Source organism: Canis lupus, chromosome 4 (assembly GCF_048164855.1).
Source record: "Canis lupus baileyi chromosome 4, mCanLup2.hap1, whole genome shotgun sequence".
Taxonomy (NCBI): Eukaryota; Metazoa; Chordata; class Mammalia; order Carnivora; family Canidae; genus Canis; species Canis lupus.
The window spans coordinates 75045633-75060565 of record NC_132841.1 but is presented as its reverse complement, the minus strand read 5'-3'; the positions used below and the strand labels follow the sequence as shown (position 1 = coordinate 75060565).

At 41.4% G+C, this 14933-nt stretch overlaps 1 long non-coding RNA gene across 2 annotated transcripts; it reads right to left on the bottom strand.

Annotated features, from left to right (window-relative positions):
- Positions 1-4638: 4638 nt before the first annotated feature.
- Positions 4639-6425, bottom strand: LOC140632686 (uncharacterized). Of its 2 annotated transcripts, none has more exons than XR_012030328.1 (2): positions 6055-6425; positions 4639-5910 (listed from the first exon to the last, which is right to left on the bottom strand). It is a non-coding gene; the product is annotated as an uncharacterized lncRNA (long non-coding RNA). The 2 variants fall into 2 exon arrangements; XR_012030330.1 differs by having other exon boundaries at positions 6238-6425.
- Between the last annotated feature and the right edge of the window lie 8508 nt (positions 6426-14933).

Sequence of the window (14933 nt, the reverse complement as noted above, 5' to 3'; positions counted from 1 at the left end):
AAACCCTCATGTGTTTGCATCAGGTGTCGGCTCCGTGGCGGTTTCTCGGATTTGCAATCTTGGGCACAACAGATGTTCACTAATTCAAGTAACAGGAAACCAATTTAAAATAACTTCAAACTTATCTAACATATTGGGAAATCTTAGGTATGACAGACTTCAAGCTTTATTGACTGAGCAGCATAATCAATTTCTAACTTTCTCCTCTATCATCCTTGATGTGTTGTTGACTCTTGAATTGGCTCCACTTGTGATCCAAAGTCAGAAGCATCACATTTAAAGAAAGAAATATCTAAAGTGGAAAGAAATACCTTTTTTGCTATGCCCGACTTGAATGTGGAAAACCTTTACCAAACAACATAGACTTATATCTCATTAACTAGAACCTAAAGTAAAATATACAAGGGCAGGAATATTTGTTGTTTTGCTTACTGATGTATCACCAACATTCAGAATAGTGGTTAGGCCTTGAAAATATTTGTTTGAATGGACTGCATGCCTAATTCTAATCTAGCCACTAATAAAGTGGGATTACCACATACTGGCACTTTTTCTGTAAAAGGCAAAATAGTAATAATCTTAGGCTTCCTGGGCTGCATAGAACCTCTGTAGCAATTCTTCTTTTTTCAACCCTATAAAAACATAAAAAAATATTCTTAGCTCATGGGTCTTCCAAAAACAAGTCTAGGAATGGATGTCCCACACGCTATAGTTTGCTGTCCCCTGGCTTAGATTAATCACGTGGGATGAAATGGAAGGACAGTCAAGCACCACAACCATATTCTACAACCAGTAGAATATGTACAGCACTTAGCAGAATCCTCCACATTGTAAAAAGCACTCAATAAATATCAGCTGTCATTGTTTTTCGATGATGTATTATTTTCCTTGTTCTTGTTTCTCTAGGATAGCTGGACTCCAGAGACCTCTGTTCTATGATAAACCTGTCTTAAGTTGTGGGCTGCCTCTGACTCTGGGCTGAACCATGTCAGCCAGTACACAGAAAGACAAAACATACAAGAAAGAAAATAGAAAAAATAAGCTCAGGGTCAAAAACCAAGATGCACAAAATTAGGAGAGGATATGAAAAATGTATTATGATGGAGGAAATGAATCCTATTCTCAAATACTAGAAAATTCAGTTAAAAAGATAAAATAAATTACTCTCAGAATCTTGAATAGGCTAATAGGCAACCAGTCTCACCAAGATAAAAACCTGTGTTATTTTTAATACAACAGAATTCTTTCTCCAGAGGCCATTGCTATTATATTTTTAAAAATACTGCCTTTTGAGGTTTATAGCTAGTATGTCATCTTCATTGTTTTATACTATCTGATCTTCATCAGCAGCCCACTGAAGCCAGGAAGAATGTTATTATTATCCCACTCACTGATGATATTACACATACTTATTAATATAGCTTGGGACCAACCATAGTTCTGGAATGAGGGGAGTCCTTAATGCCCCGTGCTGAATCCCACACTGATGCTTTTGTTACTAAATTATGAGGAGGTGGGTGGGAATCTCAAAGGAAGGGGTCAGTTAAAGTAGCTATTCACCAAACAGTACAGAAGGGGTTCAATATTTTAATAGTAATGTGGCTATACCAGTGCATACCAGATGACTATGAGCCCACCTATTTTTGCCAAACATAAAAGAAAGGAAGGAAGGAAAAGGAAGGATAAAGGAAAGAAAGAAGAAATGGCTTTTCTAGGACTATAAAACAGTGAATGGCAGAGCTCGGATTCAAAATTAAGTTTTCAAGAATCCAAATCCTCCACTTTTTTTTCCTGTTATCCATTTTCTTTACTTGTATCTTCTGTTTCACATCCTGTGGCTCATCCTAGTTAATGACTCAGATCATAGAAAATAATATCGTATTTAGAGACAGAAGATTTACGTTCAAGTCTTACTTCTGCTATTTATTAATTGTGAGACCTTGGGCAATTCACCTGATCCTACAAGGCTGAGCTTCTTCACTGGGGAAATCACAGCAATTATGTCTGCATAGCAGGGCAGCTGAAGAAAAGCTTTGTAAAATACTAAGTACTATTCAGACATCAGCCATTCACATTATGCACAAATTGGCAGTTTTCATCTTAAAAAACCTGAATGTTGAACTGGAATTCTTTTTCCAGATGAGAAAACTCAGACTTCTGAGAGATTAAGTTACTTGCCCAAGGTCATACAACTAGTGATGATAGAGCCAGGAATGATTTCAAAGCTCTTGACTTCTAATTCATAGCTTTTAACTGGGTGGCCTCCAAACTCACATCACAGGCTGCCTACAAAGATGGAAATGTGAATGATCCTAACTTACAGTCAGTGCTCTGCTGGCAGACCTTTGTCATCAGCTCCTTCCAAGTCTGCAGGAAGAAGGCCTGCTTCTGGCCCACCATACATCTTATATAGTTCAGGGTATACCTAGCCAATTGCTAGGTCATTCCAGCAGCTGCAGGACTGGAATAGCAAAATTATGGAGTTAGCGACAGTATTTCTGCTACAGATATGCAAGATAAAAGATAGCATGGATGGGAACAGAGCCTCCCCCAGAGGGTCTGACTTTCAAGCCCTCATCTGCCACAGGCCAAAGGATCTTGATGCATAGTATGACAACTGAGAAGGAAAAGTTATTCTCAGCTTAGGAAAATCAGGCTAGATTGCCTCAAAAAAGTCAACCCTCACTGAAAAGCATGAGAAAGTCAAATGATATGAATATCCCCAATTCCAGAACTCTAGGCAAACTGAGTAAAGCAACGTGGTTTTGTAAAATCTGTCTTTGCAGTCAGGTAATTTTTGGATTCAGAAACCCAGACATCCACTTACTAGGTCGGGTAGTCATTTGCACTGCCCCCGAAATTTCTTTGTTCGGTCTTCCAGGTATAAGGCTACACTTCCTAGCTTGCCTGTGGTTCGGTGGAGTCATATAATTAATCTTGGCAAATACATCGTGAGAAAAAGGGATGTATGTCACTTCTAGGCCAAGGTTTTATTGGTGATGTGACACTCTCTAGATGTCTTTTCTTCTGGTACAGCAGTATTTGTGATGGTTGCTGCTCAGCAACCTGGATCCCTAACAACAATAAGCAGGGCCCTCCTGCTGACTCACTGTGAACTTGTGACAGAAACCTTTGTGTTTTAAGTCACTGAGATGTGGAGGTTGTTTACTACTGCAGCAAAATTGTGCCTATCCAAATTGATACATTAGCTATATGAATTTTTTTTAATTTTTATTTTATTTATGATAGGCACACAGTGAGAGAGAGAGAGAGGCAGAGACACAGGCAGAGGGAGAAGCAGGCTCCATGCACCGGGAGCCCGACGTGGGATTCAATCGTGGGATTCCAGGATCGCGCCCTGGGCCAAAGGCAGGCGCCAAACCGCTGCACCACCCAGGGATCCCAGCTATATGATTTTTAATAAGCTACTTAGCTTCTGAGTTTCTGACTCTTTAAAATAAGGATGCACATCTTTTTAGGATTGTGAGGATTACCAATAGCTTATGTAAAGCACCTCACAGCTCCTAGCACAACTTTTGTCCTTAAGCAATGTTATCTATTACTATTATAAAAGTCAGGGAGAAAAGCAGGTGGAAGCAGGACATCCTTAAGCAAACACACAGCTCTTAAAGTACTCATCCAGCCACCTAGACATAGAGCTTTGCCAGCCAGGTGCTCCAGCTAGGAGGCCCCTGAATGCCTCTGGTCACTTGTTCATTTTTTCACTTTGTAAATATATACTGAGTACCTACTATGTGACAGACACTACTTAGAAACTGGAACTATAAGAGAGACAAAGTCCCAGCTGTAATGGTCTTTACCTAGATCATCTAATGCATTTGAATGGGTATTTTTCGGATTACCTAACTGTACCCTCAGAGAAAACAAAAAGCCTGGAATTTGTTTTTTGTTTTTTTTTAAGATTTTATTTATTTATTCATGAGAGACACAGAGAGAGAGAGAGAGAGAGAGAGGGAGAAGCAGACTCCCTGCAGGAAGCCTGATGTGGGACTAGGTCTCGGGGCTCTGGGATCACGCCCTGAGCTGAAGACAGGCGCTCAACCACTGAGCCACCCAGGCGTCCTGAGCCTGGAATTTGATTCTTTCTATTTTAGAGATTTTTAATTCCCTGGAAATATTTTTGCATATATTAACAGATTCAATTCTCACTGCACTTTGACAGAAACGCAAGGAAACTATTACCATATTACCATTCACAGGTGCAGAAATTACGGCTGGGAAAATTTTGTTTTTATTAACATCAGTGGCAGTGCCAGATCTAGAATCTGCACTCTCAAGGTTCCTCATTAAGGGCCATTTTCTTTTTTTAATCCCAGATTGACAATAAAAACTTGAATCACTATCTTGCCCACGGATACTCCCAGATAACAACTATATTAAAGTACCATAGGTGAAATACAAAAATGGAGTCATTCTGTGATTGTATTAATAATAAACCGTTACAAATAGGATACTAAACAGAACTATCCTATAACAAATTCTGCCTACTAATGGATTGAATTTCAGGAAGTTCCTACTTCACAACTCCACGTGCAGAAAGAGACCTAAGCACACATTTAATGTAGGTGATTTTACTGCCTTGGTGCAGTATGAAATAAGAAAAGACCAACAAAAATATTTTCTGGTCTCCTGGAGTCTTTATTGTTGGAGTAAATGTCCTAGAAAGCTCGGCCACATCTAGTTGCTCACTAATAGCTCAGCATTTTTAAGCCCATGCCTTAAAAATCCAACATGTCAAGGATCAATTCAAATGCCATCTTTTAGGGCAATCTGGGTGGCTCGGCGGTGGACTGCCACCTTCAGCCTGGGGCCTGATCCTGGAGTGCCGGATCGAGTCCCCGTCGGGCTCCCTGCATGGAGCCTGCTTCTCCCTCTGCCTGTGTCTCTGCCTCTCTCTGTGTGTCTCTCATGAATAAATAAATAAAATCTTAAAAAAAAAAAAATGTCATCTTTTACGGAGACGCTCAGTAGTTGAGCATCTGCCTTGGGCTCAGGGCGTGATCTGGGGTCCAGGGATGGAGTTCTACATCAAGCTCCCTGCGAGGAGCCCGCTTCTCCCTCAAAGTCTCTGCTTCTCTCTTTGTGTCATAAATAAATGAATGAATCAATAAATTTTTAAGTCTTTTTTTTATGAATACTTCCTTAATTGCCTTATCAAAAGTGATATCCTAGCATCCCTCATTTGTATCTTAATCTGGTTTCTACTGTAACCTAAAGTCATATCCAGATGACCGTGAAACAGACTGAGCTGCTGGCTGCATACAGGGAAGTGACGGAAAAGAAGATGAGAAATACAGATCGAGGTGAACAGTGGAGGCCTCTGAATGCCAGACTAAAAAGTTAGATTTTCCTCTATAGGCAGACGTAGCTCCTGGGAAATTTGGAGTATTTACAAAATAGAATCCTACAATCACTGATCTACTCAAAGAAAGGGAGGTCGAAGAGAAATCAGGGTTTCAATCATGTGAGAGTCTAGAAACAGTTCCTTTGGTCTTGATATTTTTCGATCCACATTGGAGTAGCTGGATTTGTTTCAAATCTGATAAACACGCTGCAACTGAACCCCGGAATCGAGACCCGGGAAACCGCGTGCGCCGTGCCCTCATCTGTGAACCCCTGCGGGAATCCTCCTAGATCGCTACTGCCAAGGAAAATACCCCCTGCTGCTTTCCCAGGAGCTCAGAGAACTGCGAAACAGGAGTAGTCTCTCCGCAAAGCTAAGAAGTTGAATTCAGGGACGGCCGGGTGGCTCAGTGGTTGGCGTCGGCCTTCAGCTCCAGTCGCCATCCTGGGGTCGCGAGATCGAGTCCCGCATCCGGCTCCCTGCGCGGAGCCTGCTTCTCCCTCTGCCTCTGTGTGTGTCTGTGTGTGTCTCACGAATAAAAGAACCTTAAAAAAAAAAAAAGAAGAAGAAGAAGAAGAAGTTGAATTCACCACATACTGAGTGGCCTGGGAGAGGGAGTTTTACACAGACGTCCTTGTCCTCATCCCCAGGGGACCCTGGGCTGTTCGGCCGGCACACCCGTCACTCACGGCGACCAACATCCCGACACCGTCCCGAGTCGGGCGTGCAATTCTGAGGCAATTCTGAGGCAATTCTGAGGCGCTCGCTTGCTCGCGTTTAGACGCACGGACTGCTGTGGCGGAGCGCGGCTCTCGGCATGTCCCAAGGGAAACAATGACGGCTCCGCTCCAGCAGCACCGACTCCAACTCACCGGCGGGGCGGGCTGGGCCCCTTCACGTGCCATCTCGCGGGGGGCCCGTCCCGACGGCGGCCGTTGCTCCAAGCCAACCCGCCGTCGCTACCCCGGCAGCACCCCGCGGCGCCGCGCCTCTCAGTCAAACGGCCGCCATCTTGCTCGCCGGCGCGAGTTCCCGGAGCCACTGGCGTGGGCGGCGTGCGCCTCTCTGTCCCTCGGTCATCCAGCGCCCTCTATGGTGCACCCCGGGGACCGCGCCCGCCTGCCGGCCCCGCCCCTCGCGCCCCGCGCTCCCCGCCGCGGGCAGGGCGCCGGCCTTCGCCCACCGCGTGTCGCGCGCTCCCTGTGGTAGCCGCCTCCAGACTTCTTAGATTTACTCCCGAAAGATGGAAAGTTAAGCACCCATTCACGCGTTTTTAACTTCTATCCTTCAAAATTTCCCATCGTCAATTTCGATCATGGGCAGCCCGGCTGGCGCAGCGGTTTAGCGCCCCCTTCTGCCCAGGGCGTGACCCTGGGGACCGGGGATCGAGTCCCGCGTCCGGCTCCCTGCACGGAGCCTGCTTCTCCCTCTGCCCGTGTCTCTGCCTCTGTCTCTCTCTGTGTCTCTCATGGACAGATAAATAAAATCCTAAAAATAAATAAAATCTTAAAGATAAATTTCAATCATTTCAAAGGGTGATATTTCCAGTGCATTGTAAATAGTGACATTTAAAACCAAAACGATTGCATCTCATCTCTTTATAAATCTGTCCAATGAAGTCTAAATACCACAGTGATTTGATATCCGTCCATATGAAAATCAGTAAAATGAACACTTCTTTCATCATGTATTTTACACTGTGTTTTGTTTTCTGTTTTGTTTGAGAGCTAGAGAGCAGGAGCAGGGGAGGTTGGGTGGGGAAGAAAGATCCAGAGAAAATCTTAGGCAGGCTCCCTGCCTGGCCTGCAGCTGCATCTCAGGACTTGAGCAGAAACCAAGAGTTGATGCTTCACCCACTGAGCTACCCAGGCACCCACACTGTTGCTTTTTCAGTCATCAAAAAGAATGCCCTCATAGAATCTGTCCAGAGATGTATATCTCTATGCTTTACTGACCCCCCATCATAGTTCTCTACAACAAAAACATGTTATTCAAATATGTATTTGTTTTTAATTTTGTATATCCATAATTCTTTTATGTTTATGATTTCTTCTAGATTGAGTTCCCCATTAAAATTACGAGCACAAGACTGTTCCAAACAACATATATTACAAAATTTGATAATTCTTGAATAAGAGTGAAATTTTACTAGTCATATCTTTTAATAATATGTAAACATAATATATATTACGTATTATATATTATACATATATGCATTACAAAATATATATTGTGTATTTTACAAATACCTCACAGGAAATGTAGAGCTGAAGTTGCAATAGGAAGGCCATCAGAGCAATGACAGTCTTTTTCGAGGTGCAGAAGGCAGTGGCAACCTCCTTGATTTCTAACAAAACCCTTCAGTGCATATGGGAGAAAGCCCCAATTCCAGCCAGTGATTTGAAAACCTCCCAAATGGAGCCTAAACTTCTCTTTCTAGATTTTTTTTTTTATTGCACTTTCCTTTACCACATGCTCTCTTTTTCTGCCAACACATGTTTTTCTCATTTCTGTTTTCTGCTTAAATGAGAACCTCTCCCCAGGCAATGCAGTATTCAGACTCAGTAAAATTCAGAAATGCTGGGAGGTATGCCTTTCTTTTGTCAAGTGGTGGAAAGGTGACTGTGAAAGGAAAGTTGGGAAAGAGAACTAGAATGACATCCAACTCAGGCTGATCAATTTTAGGACAAAGTAAATGCGGAGCTTTAGGATTTAGAAACGTGTTCCTTAAATCTCTCTCACCCACTCAACCCCTCCCAGGAGTTTCTATGCACCCTAGGGGTATAAGTAATCCAGTTTGTTGACAGCTGATCTAAATAGAGGGTAGATATTTGGATTTCAAACGGCTCAACTGATAGGCATTTCCTGGAAACAAAGTACAAATAAACAGGCAGAAAAGAGAAATAAGTCCTTATTGAGACCAGACTTTGAGTCAGGCACTGGGCTAGGTGCTTTCACACGCAACTAACCGATCTCAGTCCATGCATAACTTTGATAGAAAGATGGAGCATGTGTGAGCTTCCTCCACAGCACTGGCATGCAAATACTATCACATGCCTTTAATTTTTTAATTCAAATCAAATTTGGCTTAGCCTCACCTGAGATAGCTAAAACCCAGCCACCACTTACTTTCCTCTTTCCTCTCTAGGGCAATCCCTGATTTCCAAACAAAAGCTCTGGGTGATGATGGCCTCAGCAGAGGGGAATGCCTAATACACAAAGAAACTTAATTCCCTTAGGAATCAGGCAGCACAGAACTGGATATAGTGCATGTGGAATGTGCCAAAGAAAGGGGAAATTATTTTTTGAACCTCCTATCTTTCTATAACATTGAAACCAAATAAGAGGGGAGCCTGGGTGGCTCAGTGGTTGGGCATCTGCCTTTGGCTCAGGGTGTGATCCCAGGGTCCTGGGATGGAGTTCTGCATGGGGCTCCCCATGGTGAGCCTGCTTCTCCCTCTGCCTATGTTTCTGCCTCTCTCTGGTGTCTTTTAGGAATAAATAAATCTTTTTAAAGAAATGAAAAGAAACCAAACAAGATGGCAGTTAACATCTGAGTAAAACTTCTAGTGGCCTAGCTTCTATTATCCACACTATAGAGGTAAGGTGAGAAAACAAATTCAGGGAGTTTAAGCAATTTGCCTAAAGGCAGACAGCTAGGAAGGGCTATTGATTTAAAATGGCCTTGCTCCAGTTTTAGTTATTCCACTAATTAGATACAGGCATATTTACATTTCGCCCACCCACCCACCCCTCCCCCCACCACCCTGCGATTCCTCTGCAGTTGTCACACATGAGTTTGGAAACAAGACAGGCCTTCTCAGTGGACATATGTAGATATACCTATAAGTGAAACACTGGAGCCTTGGTGAGATTTACTGCTCAAAATAAGATATAAATGAGATGCTTGTGTGCCAAGTGTCCTCCACTTTTCTTGCTTCTTCCATGGACATCTGTGCTTTTGGTTGGCAGAACAGTCACTTGATCGCACTGGGATCATTCCACTGGAAAACTTAAAGCCAAATGGCAATCCAGTCTTTTCCTTTCTGATTCTGTTAGCATTCATAGTACAAACAACACAATTGACCACTACCAGGTACCCAGAGCCCCCACAGTCTGGCTCTGTGGTGTTCTTTAATCAGTCTCTCCTCTTCAAACCTCTAATGAAAGATCTCTTGAGCCTTTCTACCCTCCACCTGAGCTTAGGGTGGAGTCCTCAGACAATAATCCAGGTTCAGTGTTGAGCCAATACCTGATTATCTTCTAATCAGCTCCCATACCAGGGTCAGAGGGAAATATTCTGTAGCCACAGAATTCAATCATTTTTAAGATTTAAGACTTTTAATACATAGTCCCAGAGAGAAAAATCTCATCAATGACTTCCTTTCTACTATTTCAATTCAAATATATTTTTAAACCATTTCTATTTGCTTGATGCCATAGGGCCTATAAAAATAAAATGCTTGCAATAGAGCTGAGGATCTAAAATGTTTAAGAGGAAGCAACTTAGTTTCTTAGTAACAGAAACGGAATTTTCGCTCTGCTTATAATCCTGTGTGTTGGCCCAAAAGGAGAGCATTTGGTAAAGGAAAGTGCAGTAAAAAATCTAGAAAGGGAAGTTTAGGCTCAATCTGGGAGATTTTCAAATCCCTGGCTGAAGAGTTAGACCTTTCTCCTATATGTACTGAAGAGTCTTTGTAGAAAGCAGAGAGGTTGCCACTGCCTCTGTACCTTGTAAAAAAGACTGTTATAACTGATGACCTTCCTAGTGCAATTTCACCCCTACATTTCCTATGGGGCATTTGGTAAAATACATAATAAGAAAACTCTGTCACTAAGGCTAGGAGACAGATAGGTCTGTGTTTGTGTATGTGTGTATCTTTGCCTGGAGGGAAGCTTCAGAGTTACTGCAAAAAAAAAAAAATCAGAAAATTCATATGTGCAAACTGCACTATCTGTAAAATACATAAATAATATCTCACATATACAAGTACTACGATTTGTAAAATGTATATAGATATAAATACTGTTGGGATTAATAAAATATAAATTAATCTAAATACATGGACTAAATTTAGAATCACTACTGTTACATATTTCCTCAGTCTGATTCAACTAATCTCATGTAAGGCTTGGTGAGTCCTTTGTTATTAGAAAGGAGTCTTCATCCTCTGGAATCTTGATAATCACTATGCCAAGAAAAATTCTTCAACTTGGAATCTGATGAGTCATCATTATCCCAGAACATGAACACACACATTGAAGGAAACAAACTCCTTCTCTGAAATTGTCAGTGGGAGAATCTTCACAAGAAGATATAGCCAGACCTATCAGCCACAAATCTTAAGGTCGAGGATTCATCTTCTTCTTAAGAAAGGTAGGTAAAGAGTAATTGAGTAGTATTATAATAGTATTGTAGGATGACAGATGGTAGATGACAGATGGACTTGTAATAAGCATAGCATAACAAATAGAGTTGTTGAATCACTATTATGTACGCCTGAAATTAATATAACACTATGTGTCAACTATACTGCAATACAAAGAAAGAACAATTGGGAAACTCTTGGATAATTATCTCACTAATTAATGGGAGACAGAAAAGTAAGAGGGAATATGAGCCCCACCACTATGGCAGGTTGATTGCATTAATAACCCTGATTTTTCACCTGTCAGGCCCTTACAGGTCTGGTCACGTGCCTTGCTTTGCCCAACAGTATATTAGCAGACATGCCATAAGCAGATGCTTGAAGACCACTTCTATGTTTTTGCTTAATGCTCTTGCCCTCTGCTATGCCATCAGATGGGCATGCCTAGGCTAGAATGCTGGAAGATGAGCAAGAAGTGGAACAAAGAAAATTCCAAGTCATCCCAGCCAAAGTCATTCTCAATTAGCCAATGACCAGCCAAACCGCCAAACCGCCAAACCTGTGGCATGTGAGCAAGCCTCGCCAAGATCAACAGAGCCACAGAGTCATCCCAGAGCTGGCCACAAGAGTGAGACGAGCTAAGGGAAGCTAAATCCATATTAGATTAGCTGAACCTCACAGACTCATGTGCAAAACAAATGTTTGCTACTATATGCCATTGAAGCTTTGTGGTTATTTGCTATGCAGTATTATCATAGTGATTGATAACTGAAACTACCACTTACCAGTTCTGTAACCTTCAACTATAAAGTGAAAGTATAAAGGTACTTACTTCAAAGATTAGCATAAGCATTAATTGAGACCATATGCATGAAATTCTTAATACTGTGTTTGGCATATAGAGAGCTTACACTCTAAAAGTAGTTAGTGATATACAGAGAATGAGATAGAGTGAAAATGAATGAGAGAAGGAATGTGGGAAGAGAGAATGAATTCCTGCTATCCTCTCTACCTTGACCTCAGGGGGGCATTACTGGTTTTTGGCACAAATGGCAGAGTGTGACCAAGATCAATTTTAAGCACTTTAATAAAACTTCGCTGAAGTTCTCAGATCACAAAGGGGAATTAGAGTAAAATGAAGCAAGATGCTCTGTCTTGCAGAGTATCTTCAGCTGTGTTTTCCAACATACCTTTTGTGAGAGTACTGCTTGATATTCACCCTCTACCTCCAGATAGAAGAATTTTTCCTCATCACTCAGTAAGGACCTTGAATCCATCTCAAAGTCCAGACTCATGGGGGCACCTGAGTGACTCAGGCAATTAAACATCTGACTTTGGCCTAGGTCATGATCTCAGGGTCCTGGGATTGAGCCCCATATCAGGCTCCCCACTCAGGGAGACTCTGCTTCTCCCTCTCCTTCCACCCCTCTCCCCCGCTTGTGTGTGCTCTCTCTCTCCTTTCAAATAAATCGAGAAAATCTCTAAAAACAAAAACAAAAATTCTAGACTCACAAAGAAGTAGACTTAAAAGAAGCAGATGTTTTCTCCGTGTCTAAGAGTTGCCTCTCCAAAATTAGGAGAATCAGTGTCCTATCAGAAAATGGTCCCTTCTGTAGATGATGTACACAGAGACCCATCCCCCTTTAGAGGGGATCCCATTACCTAGTCATGATAAAGTGGCCTTAACAAAATAACCACGTCAGAACACAATATAATAGTTTCTGTACCTGTCCAAGATATGTGAACAGGAAGGGCACATTGGGGAGATGAGCTCACGGATAGAAAACAAAACAATGCTGACAGAGTATTTGTCCATTATATGTTCTACCTGCAATGCCAGATCCCCCTCTCTCCCTACTATTTCCATTGTTCCAATTCCAACTCATGCTTCAAAGCCATCCCATTTGGCCTCTTCTCTGAAGTTTTCTCTGATCATCATCCCAGTTCAAATTCCTGCAGGCATTTGTCCATATAGTAATCACATAGAAGAGGGGGGAAATAGAACTCTCACGATCAGAATCCCAGCAATGCCACTCATCAGTAGTGGAATCTTTGGCAAGTTGTTTAATCTATCCAACCTCAGTTTCCTTATCTAAAAATAGAGATGGTAATAGCACTTGCTTTGAATAATGCTGAAGTAGTCTGTTAAAGTACTTGGTAAGGCCTGGCATATGGCAGATGTTCAAGAAATGTTATATATTATTATTATTATTGAAATAATTATTTTGTAGTAGGTGATGATAGTAGCATAATATTTGCCACATAGTAGCAAAATATGTTATTATTATTAATTAGTAATCACTTTATATTCTATATTTTTTACTTTTCCTAAGGATTCTTAATTCACATTAAGAACTTCTTTTATAGTGAGTCCCTTACCCATCTTATCCCCTGAGTGAGATTCCAGATTCTTGAAGACACATTGTTCCAAAACAATTTATCTGTGGATGGCAGAGAAATTTGAGGTATTAGAGTTTTAGTGTTATTTGCTCTCTGGTCAGAAATTGCTAACCTCCCTACTAATGAAAGAAATACTACCGTTATATGCAAGTCCAGCTGTGCTGCTTTATAGGCTAAGTGCATTCGGGGTAGGAGGGACACGTGGTCTCTTTTGCCCTTAGCATCCAGAAAGAATTAATGTATCAGATCTCCAGCATTCCCTAGGCAGGCCAGACAGACAGACAGCCTGGAAAGAGACTATATAAGTTGTGACTGGGAAAACAAGATCTTTCTGCAGTGTTAATAAATATGGCAAACCCCAGATAGCCTGGGTGCCTAGGTCCTAGGCAGAATTTGATTTAGGATTTCATTTTTCCCAGTGAATCGTAATTGTCATGGTCCTAACACCTGTCATCAGAAAAAGGCAAAATGAGTGTAATCACCAGAGCAGTTGCCTCAGGAATACATTCTTTCAGCAATTTGGTTGGAGCAAGCTCAAGAATGTAAGTAATGAGTTGATTTCAAGTGTGAAGTGACCAGAGTTGGCTTAAATACTGAGCTCTCTGAATTTACAGAAGAAAAGAAGGGAGAGAGAGTTATTTTATTATTAACAACAGCAGGAAATCAAGTTATTGAAGACTCGTTTAGTAATGGATAAAATCAGCTCTGATACCAACATTTGTGGTCTGCCTGAACCTATGAAAAAAAATTATTTGATTCCCCAAAAGAGCAATTAGTGATGGGGTTGGCCAGATAAAAAGATGAGAATTAATGGCCAAAAGAATAATTATCTGGGATTACACCCACCTTTTTAAAATAAAGCCAGACAAAAAGATGCCTAAGCAAGGAAAGGGTCTTTAGATGGTAGGGTGATGGTTACCAGTTGACAGTAGTATGCTGGTAATATTATTTTCTTGTTGTCCATGTTATTAAATTCCTTAAAGTTCATATAGGGAGGGCATCTAGATGAAATGAAAACCACAAATCAATGTAGTCATCTTGTTCCTAAACCATCAACTTTGAAATTCCTGTTGCTGATGGCCCAGTATTTTTGAAATCATTTTAGCAAATCAAACTATAATAGAATCTGACTCTAGTTTTGATATTTAATCTGTAACAACTTTTAAGCCTTACCTCTCCTGCTTCCCCTTTTACTCCACACCTGAGCAAGCCATAAGGCCCACATATTTTTTTCTTCTGGTACCAGCAGAACATTCAAACCATGGAAATAATGGCCAGAAGTAACACATATCCTGGCCCCACCCCCACATCCCAAGGTAACTTGTCTCTCCTCTCACTCAAGCCATTCCAGACCGGCTTGAGTATCTGCCCTATTCTCCCTCTGGAAGAAAAGAAATGAAAGGCATACCAATTGAAAAGAAAACTTAAAACTGTCTTTGTTTAACTAGCACACTAGAGGCACCTGGGTGGCTCCGTGGTTGAGCATCTGCCTTTGGCTCAGGCCATGATCCCAGAGTCCTGGGATCAAGTCCTGAATCGGGCTCCACGCAGGAAGCCTGCTTCTTCTCCCTCTGCTTGTGTCTCTGCCTCTCTCTATGTGTCTCTCATGAATAAATAAATAAAATCTTTAAAAATAAATAAATAAAGCACAACTATAAGAAATTCTAAGGAATCTAAAAAAAAAAACTAAACTAGTATGTGAATTTAACAAGTTTGCAGTTTATGGAGTCAATATTTTAAAAATCAATTGTATTTCTATCAACCAGCAACAAATGTAAATGGAAACTTTTAAAATTATC